The following is an 8,994-nucleotide window of genomic DNA, read 5'->3' as shown; positions in this document are numbered from 1 at the left end:
TCTGCCGTGTTTTGTGTCTGTTCTGCTCTTTTCAGACAGTTCCTTTTGGTTTTCTTTAGTTCCTGATAAGGAGGCCAAAAAGACAGGCCCCCGAAGAGATGGATAATTGCAGATCCCTTAAAAAACCCAGCTCTACTGTATATCTGAAATCCCTTAAATCAAGTAGCCTTTCCTTCCGCTCCAAGGATCCCATTGCTCTGGTCTACTTCCTGTGAAAGTACACATCCATGAATATGAATCGATTGGACACAGAACCCACCAGTTTCCTGAACCTCGTGTGAGGATTTATAGCTGAGCTGAGACAATCAGCATAAGTGGCACAGCAGAGACTGGATCCAGCAAAAGTGATATCATTTACAAGACCACCTGTTGAATTTGGAAAGGGTCACAATCCTCTCAAGAGGATTAAGAGTTTGTTGCAATGCATCTATTTTTGGCAGTAGAGCATGTAATAATTCTGCTAATGGGGTAATTCAAAGAGCTTGTGCCTTGCAGAAAAATATGGGAGGACGTTTGCGAAGCTTCGAGACACGTTCTGCTGTTTAGACTTGGCCCGCGCTCTCAGGCCATGATGCAATTTGCAAATGATTATTTAATCTTACATTAAATTCATGCAGGAAGTGGCGCAGCCTGTTCTTGTATTGATGTGTTTTTTTGCTGAGAATCTTATTTACTGTGTGTGGTGTGGTGTCACACTGCAAGCTCACAGGCAGGGCTGTCATATAAAACTGTTTCCCAAGACACGTCGAGATAAATCTTCCATCACCAGCCGAGATTTTAGTGCTGAGATGTTGTGGGAACGTTCAAATTAGAGGAGCGCAGCGGGGGGGTGGGGGTGGAATCGCTTTAGGATGCTGCAGTATCAGAAGACTTTTTCCCACATTTTCTTCAGCGGAAATGACAGTGAGGAAAATCACAACGGTGATTTAGACACAAAAAGAGAATGTTAGATTCTTCCTCGATTCCCACCAAACCCACTACCACTTAATATCTATAAATTATTACAGATAACTCAAAGACGCCATTAGTCTGCTTGTTCTGCACGCCACATACACTTCACAGTCCTTGCTTGCATGAGGCTGAAGTTGTCAGGCTGTGTGCAGTGCGTCCCCATAAAGCATTTGGAGCTGCTCATCTTTTATAACGCTCCTTTAAATTATGAAGGGAATCAGATACACTTAATGTTAATGTGGCCGGCTCTGCCACGCTACGCGCACTGATGAATTAGCAGTTTGCTGACGCGCTGCAGAGTGCAGTGAGTTTGTATGTGAGAAAAAGGAGGGAGAGAGGCTGGGTCAGAGGCAACCTCTCCGCACACTGCAACACGAGGATGCTGCTGGACGAGAGCCAATCACACGCTGCCCAGCCGCAGGTGCGACGCCAGGATGCTGAAATATGAGCGGCGCTTTGACAACTCTGCATGATGTATGTTGTTTGCATCTGGGCGGATGCCCCTTCCCTTCTCCACCATGACCACTATCACACAAGTATAAAAGAGGTCAATGAAGAATTAGAATATTTAACATCTGATAACAAAGACTGATCCAGTTTTGCGTGGGAAGACGGGTTCAGTCTCTACACTGCCAACATCCACGTGTCCACAGCATCCACTTTTTCTTCAGCGCGAATGAATTATTAAAGGGACAATCATCTCAAATTAAATTCAGCAAGGAGGGAAGTGGGTTTTAATGCAAAGTAGCAAGAAATAGACTCGTGACGATTGAGGGCATTACTCAGGTCAGATAGGAGCGACACTATCTCCCCCTCGGAGTCCGCTGTCAGTCATGATAAGTGTGGTAATATCAGAGTGCTGAGAATGACTTTCTGCCATGAATAAAAGCTCAGTTGTGTGAATATCTCAGAGTTTACTGAAACTGACTTTCTACAGTGTATTCAGTGAGGAGAGCTCCTCTTTGAGCTGGTAGCAGATGTGCTTCTTTCCACAAACGTGTCCTTAAAATTTTTGCTATTGCTGTCACATGTTCTGGAAAACACAGAAAACATTCAAAAACTATAGTTTCACTTCCCTTCCTGAACTTCCTGCTTTCTCTCAGCAACCTCATTTACGTTTTTCAATCTCTAGGATTTCTCACTTCCTGTCATCAAAGTGCATCCACACATTTAAGCTCAGTTAATGATATGCAAAATTATCTTCCAGAATGTGCCTAAAAGCCCAGAATGGACTAAATAATTTTGATTCTTTGTCTTTCTTTAATCTTGTTTTTTTTTTATGTTGACATTTTTGACTTTATTGTACAGCTACAGGCAGGAAATGAAGGCATCACATGAGGGATGTTGTTACCGTTCACCATTTGGCTTGTTTCATCCTTGAAAATATCTCACTGCTGTGTTTGGCTGTGTGTTGTGTCCCCATTTCTACCAGCAGTGGGAAATCCTTCTGACTCCAGCGTCCCCATATACTAATGAGAGCCTGGACATTTGTTCAACAGATAATCTCCATGGTTCTGATTTTTTAAGGTGCTGAAATCTGATGGTAGGAACTCGTCCCTCAAAGCGAATGGGGAACAGTGGAAACACATTTCTCCAAAGTAATTCAGTAATTGGAAAACAATGTTATTTTTTGCTCCTTGTCAGCTTGGTTTATACGCTGAAAACATATTTAAATTAAAATGTTTTTTAAACTTAATTTCTAATTCCATGCTTATGTGTTCTTACGTGTTACATGAGCTTTATTCTGGAAATCCCTATTCGTGTAAACTGTCTATGGGGGCATTGTCTCTGTCAACTGCGAAGCCACATCACGTTACAAGAGCTCTTAACCAAAAGGAGAAGTTCAGAGTTTTGCCCTCTCACTGTGTTTGTTTGGCCTAATTGACAAACCAGGTATTGTGCTGCTCAGGTTTCTCTCTGTTTCTGTGTGTCACTTCCCATTACCACAGGAGGCCCCCATAAAAGATATCCTGTCACGACACCAAAAGGTCTTTGTTTGCATTTGGCCTGCATGTGAAGAATACTCTTTAGTCAGTCACTGGAGACATCAGACTTCCCATTTGAAACTCAATGCTTCTCTCAGATTCTCCTCAGCTAGAAAAAAAAAAAAAAAAAAAGTACCTCAACTTAAAGTTCATGTGAAATTTGAACATTTCCAACAGGTGCCTGAAATGAAAGATGAAAGAAAGAGCGAACTTCTGTTTGCAGTCAGTCTGTTTACTGCTTGTCGGAAACACTACAAAGAGCGAGAGGGGCTGAATGCACACCAGCTCCCTCAGGACTCACTTTCTTCTCCACAGGTCGTCCCTCTTAAAACCTGAACATTCAAAGGTAACCCCCTCGTGTAACTGTATGCCTCTGAGAGCCAGGCACCAGGATTTAATTGTGTCTGTGTGTGTGTGTGGACATGTATTCCTCTTGTTGTGGGGACTCAGGTGTGGGGACTCGCCTTCCTTATGGGGACAAACTCAGGTCCTCATAATGTAAATGTTTGAATTCTCTGGTGAAGACTTAGGTTAAGGTTAGGTTTAGGTTAAGGTTAAGGTTAGGGTTAGGGGAAGTAGTGGTCATGGTTAGGAAACGAATGTTAAGTCCCCAAAAGTGATGGAAACATGGCTCTATGTGTGTGTGTTTGTGTGTGCATGAAAGGGAGAGGTGGGTGTCAGATTTAGTGCCTTTTCCCTTCTGTGTTGCCATGGCAGTCGTGTCGAGGAGTGCGGTGTAGTCAGGAATGCAAAGATAACGCAAGGCAGAGCCGCACCTCACACACACACACACACACACACACACACACACACACAAAGTCAAACAATACATAAACCCACCCTGTATACTTTCTATCACCTACACAGTCTCCAATGACGATATTCCTCCACTGCCTCCATTGCTGCATTCCTGTACCTGTCCTTACAGGTTCACCCTGTGATTATGACACACACACACAAAACACTGAGAATTTTCATTTCACCATCAATAGCACACATCATTTGTTTACAGAGATTGAGGGAATTTCTTATGTGATCTCACTTCAATTTAGCCAAATTACTGTGTAGTATGAGATACTGTGTGTCTCAAAGTTTGATCAGGAGCGATCCTGTTTCAAAACTTCGATGTTACACAACTGTACTTAGCAATGATAAAAGTGTCCCAATTTAAAAAAAAAGAAGCAGATGAGGTAGAGACAATACATTATTACCTCACCTCCAAAAAAACAGGCTGCTTAAATCATCATAATTTTAGCTAGCATGCCTAGCTGAAGAGTTAGCTGGTAAAATAGCACAAAGAATAAGTATCGTTGCTTTAAATGACGGTTTCAAGTCTAAAGCCCTCTTCATTTTCTTTAATGGTCCCATAGTGAGTGAATAGTGAAGTTTGGAGCACTTTAAAGGCCAGGAAGGACACGAAGTTTAGTACAGTGTCTTCTGACGTGGTCAAAGCTTCAAGCCTGCGTACATAAACACGCATGAGGGGATTGGAGCAGGCAAGGCTATAACTCCCAAGCAGCTTTTAGGTTAAAAACAAAAACACTGAAACAGTAATTTGAAATTTCGGGAAACTAGCTAACTCTATTCACCTCCTCATGAGGCTGATACCGCTCATATCGGTGTGTTAAGCATGAAGCTAGAGCCAGGGGAAAATTAGCTTAGCTCACCATCAGGCTAACTTCCTGTTTATCAAGAAATAGCTGAGTCATGCAGTAGTTATCTTCCAAAACCACAATTTGTTAAGACATGAGAAATAATGTTATATATTTTTGACCTTTGGACAGACCTACGCTCGATGTTTTGCTAACAGTCTTTATGCTAACCTACAGCGTAAGTTAACCATCCTGTGGCTCAAAGCTCTGCTCTCAACAGACAAGCATGGAATCACTGGTTTTGTAAAAACCTTACTATGCCTTCAGCATGTTAAATCATTTCATTTTTGGATGACTTGAGCAACTATTTTGTGGCATTTAGCTCCCAGATGCAACATCGAAGTGTTTGACTTCTGACTGACTTCCTCTACACAGTGATGGAGGCAGAGGGTTATGGGTACTGTAGTATTTACAGCCATTTGCACCACTCAACCGACAGAAAAACACAATTTCTCAAAAACGAGGTTGAAATCATTGAAATTTTCAGGAGATTTGTGTGTTTTTCAATTAAAGAACACAGGAGATCATTCATCTTTGAAATTGTGATTTCATACTGATTTAAAACAGTGGTTAAACTTACAGACTGGAGCTTTTTTGAGGTGTCTCACCTGCTGAACAAATAGAACAGGGTGTTTTCCTCTACCATGGCATAACAGTCATCCACTGGATAAACGGGGTGAGACACTAAACACCAACATGGGTCGTATTTTTTCCAGTGAAAGCGTTAAAATCTCATTACAGTCTGCAGGATCAAAACTGATAGATTTTTGGTATCAGGCAGACATGGCTGTCAGGCAGTGATACAGAAACACACCAGCTGGTCAGTTTGTGATTGGCTGTTCATCTGGCTCACACACAGACTGCTAATACTAATACCTTTGCACACCATTGACCTGTCTGTCCTGGGATCGGGCTGCGGCTCTGTTCGAATACTTAACACACATAAACACAAACACGAATGTTAACACAGTTTTCACAGATGCACACACATGCCAAGGCACACACACACACACACACACATAGAGCCATCTGCCAAATGCATTAGCAGTCTGCAGATGCTCGGGTCAGGCCGGGCCTCAGCTATCATAGCAGGGCACTGGGAGTGTGTGAGTTCAGGGGTTCATGAGTGGCTCAGATGATTTTAAAAAGTCAGCCAAAGACCTCCTTTCTCAGAGGGAGTTTTCTTCCTCTCTCTCTAAAAATTATGTTAACATTTATGCAGCTAGAGTGTTTGTTTGCTACAGGAATCTATTGTTAGAGTTTCGTGCCAAATCAGAGAGCCTAGAGTTTAAACCACGCTTGCGAAACTAAAGTACAAACCACAGAGACATACATTGTACCATGACTGTATTGTCTACGATGCTATAACCGCTGTCTGTGTACTGTGTAAGTTATAATATATGGTTACATTCAAAAACCTGCAGAAAAAGCATAAGTGAAACAAGTTTAACCCTGCAGCAGGATTATGCCTCTCAGCAACCTGCAATAAAGCTGACAGGACCTGGCTGATAGGGTAGACAGGGTGCAGAGGATAATATCTGACAGAAAAATAAAAAAAAATACATACAAAGAAACATCAAGAACAAAATACCTCCTGACCTACGACCACACAGTATATTATGACTATGAAATCACTAATAATGTCATGTTCTATTTATGTTGTTATGTTGTGGCACTTTAAAATGATTGATGCTAAAAATCAAGGCTCATAAATTTCTAAGAAATATCTGTAACACTTACACAAAGGTTTAACTACTGTTTATATAAAGTCAGATATGCAGTATCCCAAAATAACACCTGATTCCTATTAAATGCTGAGCACCTAAATTTCTCACCACTCGTAACGTAACCGCAAACCACATAATTAATTCATTTTCGTTACCTGCTTTTTCTTATGACAGATCTGCTGGAGCCTTTCCCAGAATGCATCAGCAGAAGACAAGGCCAAACCAAACAGTGGTGAAATGAGGCTAACAACATAAACACAAGGAATATAAAACAACAACAAAAAAAACCCATGTGGTCTTTTAATGAAAATGCAACAGTTTTTCTGCTTGAGATGTGCATCTTCATGAATTCCAAAAATATGAAATACACATCAAAATACAAATTATATTTCATAACAATGCATCATTTTGAACGCTACTGTGCAAATCGATGAAACGACACTGATTAGACTCCATTTGGATTTTTGTGTTTTGTTGCGGCAAATAGTCAAATGGCACAAAACCAGCAGCTGTTTCACTAGCAGGAATAAAAACAAACTTAATGGCTTTTGGCATACAAGTTAGACTTGTTGCCACCTCGTCTCCGTCTCCCTCAGCGGAGGCCACGTCATCAAACCCCTCCATCGGTACTGAAGACACCACCGCCTCTGAATTTCTGTATAAATCAGCTTCAGCTTCAACACCCACTGAGAATATTGTGACGCAACACACAGTAAATCGAATGCAAAAGAAAACCACAAGTCACAGGGTGAAAGGGTATTTACCATCGCTTGGGTAGCTGAGATAATAGCTTTACTGCAGGTGATGGGACAAACCATTAGAATGGGAAATAATGCAGAGAATACGGTTCATTAAAGCAACAACAAGCCAAATAATGTGCCATGTAGTGACCCAGCCTTCAGGATTATTTATCCCACAACCCATAATTACTAAAGAAAAGCATTTCCCGCATCTCTCCCAGTTCCACATAACACCGTATCCGTCTGTGAGGTGTGTGTCACTGGACTCCGAGCCGTGAATCCATCTCTAATTTTCAGAATAGCGCAAATATCGCAGTGTCGTGTGACCCTGCACTCTCCTCCCGTCTGCCTCACAGGTTTCCCAGAAGGCTGATCATCCTCACTTTGCTGCTGACATTCCTCCCACTCGATGTGACTGACTGGATGTGCGCTCCAGTGAGCCCATTATTAAAGAATCCACCAAAATGTCTGCCGTCTGCACCACGACACCAACGCCTCCATCTTCATCTAAAACATTCTCAGTAACTGGGACGCACTGACCCTTTGACCGAGGCACTGGACTCAGAACTGGAGCTGGTCCCGGCGGCGCTGTGCTTTACCCACTGCTCCCTCTGTATTATAAGGGTGGAGGGCAAAGTATCCATTTTTAATAAGTTAGGGATGAAAGACAACAAAAAAGAAGGAAAAACACATAACAAGCACAACTTTACTGGTTTCTTTCTTTATAAAACTTTAACACAAGATCCATTTACAAGAACGCACAAGAATTATTTATGAGCTTGCTGTTGTTAAAAAGGCCTGAAAGTGTGAATGATGCAGTTGGCATGGAGCTGTGAGCTTTGTGACCACTCTGTTGTCACTTTCAGGTCCTGAACAAAGACACTGAGGTGCGGCGCTCTAATCACCTCCTTTGTGGATAATAACAACCTTCTTCAACTCGTTACTTATCCACTGCCACGTGTTCAGCGCAACATCACTAAGTGAACAACTTTCTAATTGTGCGCCGACTGTGGAGCTGAACTCCTGCTCCAGAGGGAGAGCTGGAGTCATGCAGCATTGTCTTCTTCTGATTGGCTTATTTCTCTTTCTGCAGGGTGTTTGGAGTCTGAAGAACAAAAGACTGACTGAATGAACGATGAGCCCTTGATTAGTCAGGAGGAGACAAATGAAATGTATAGCTGTTGATTCACTGGAGGTCTTTCTAACTCTCGCTCGTAAACACGCGGAGGACTCCAAACAAAGCTCCTCTCTCAGTGAAGTGCCCGAGGCTCTGTGTGGAACAGAGCTGGATGTTGATGAGCAGCGTGTGAATCACACTTGGTTCCCAGACGCACGATCTCTCCAGACTTCAACCCCCCCCCCCCGTCTCTCTACCCTCTGATGACCTGCTGGAGGTCAGCGTGTCTTTATATCATGTCAAACGCTAAAGACTTGAGCGCTGTTCATGAAAACAACTACCAGCCTTTTTCTTCTTCATGTGTGCAGTACATGCAGTGGAGGCTTTTAGTGTGATCTGTGCATTTTTATGTATGTGAATGCTGATATATGTCTGTGTATGCATGCACACACTGTTAATTCCTCACTCTCAGTGTATTATTCCTGGTAACATTATGCTCAGTGGGACCATTTTCTTCCACTGAATGAAATGTTATTGTGATGCATGGAAGTTGGCCATGCATAATGCTGGACTTTGACACTGTGGTTTGCATCCTGAGTCCCACTTAAGGTTAAGGTAAGGGAAAATTGTGGCGTCTTTTAAATATTACTTACACTCTCATGCTTCAAGTCACTTCTGACTTTTCAAATATTAGACAGATCAGCATCTTCCCCTGACTTTAAGTGTGGTGAGTGCCTAAACGTATCTATAACAGACAATAATTATGCTTTAAATGCTTCAAAAAGACATTCAGTAAATGTTTTGCAGATATGTTCAGTATAA

The sequence above is a fragment of the Chaetodon trifascialis genome, chromosome 20 (assembly GCF_039877785.1).
Source record: "Chaetodon trifascialis isolate fChaTrf1 chromosome 20, fChaTrf1.hap1, whole genome shotgun sequence".
Lineage (NCBI taxonomy): Eukaryota > Metazoa > Chordata > Actinopteri > Chaetodontiformes > Chaetodontidae > Chaetodon > Chaetodon trifascialis.
The sequence above is the reverse complement of the archived record's forward strand: the minus strand, read 5'-3'. Positions refer to the sequence as shown.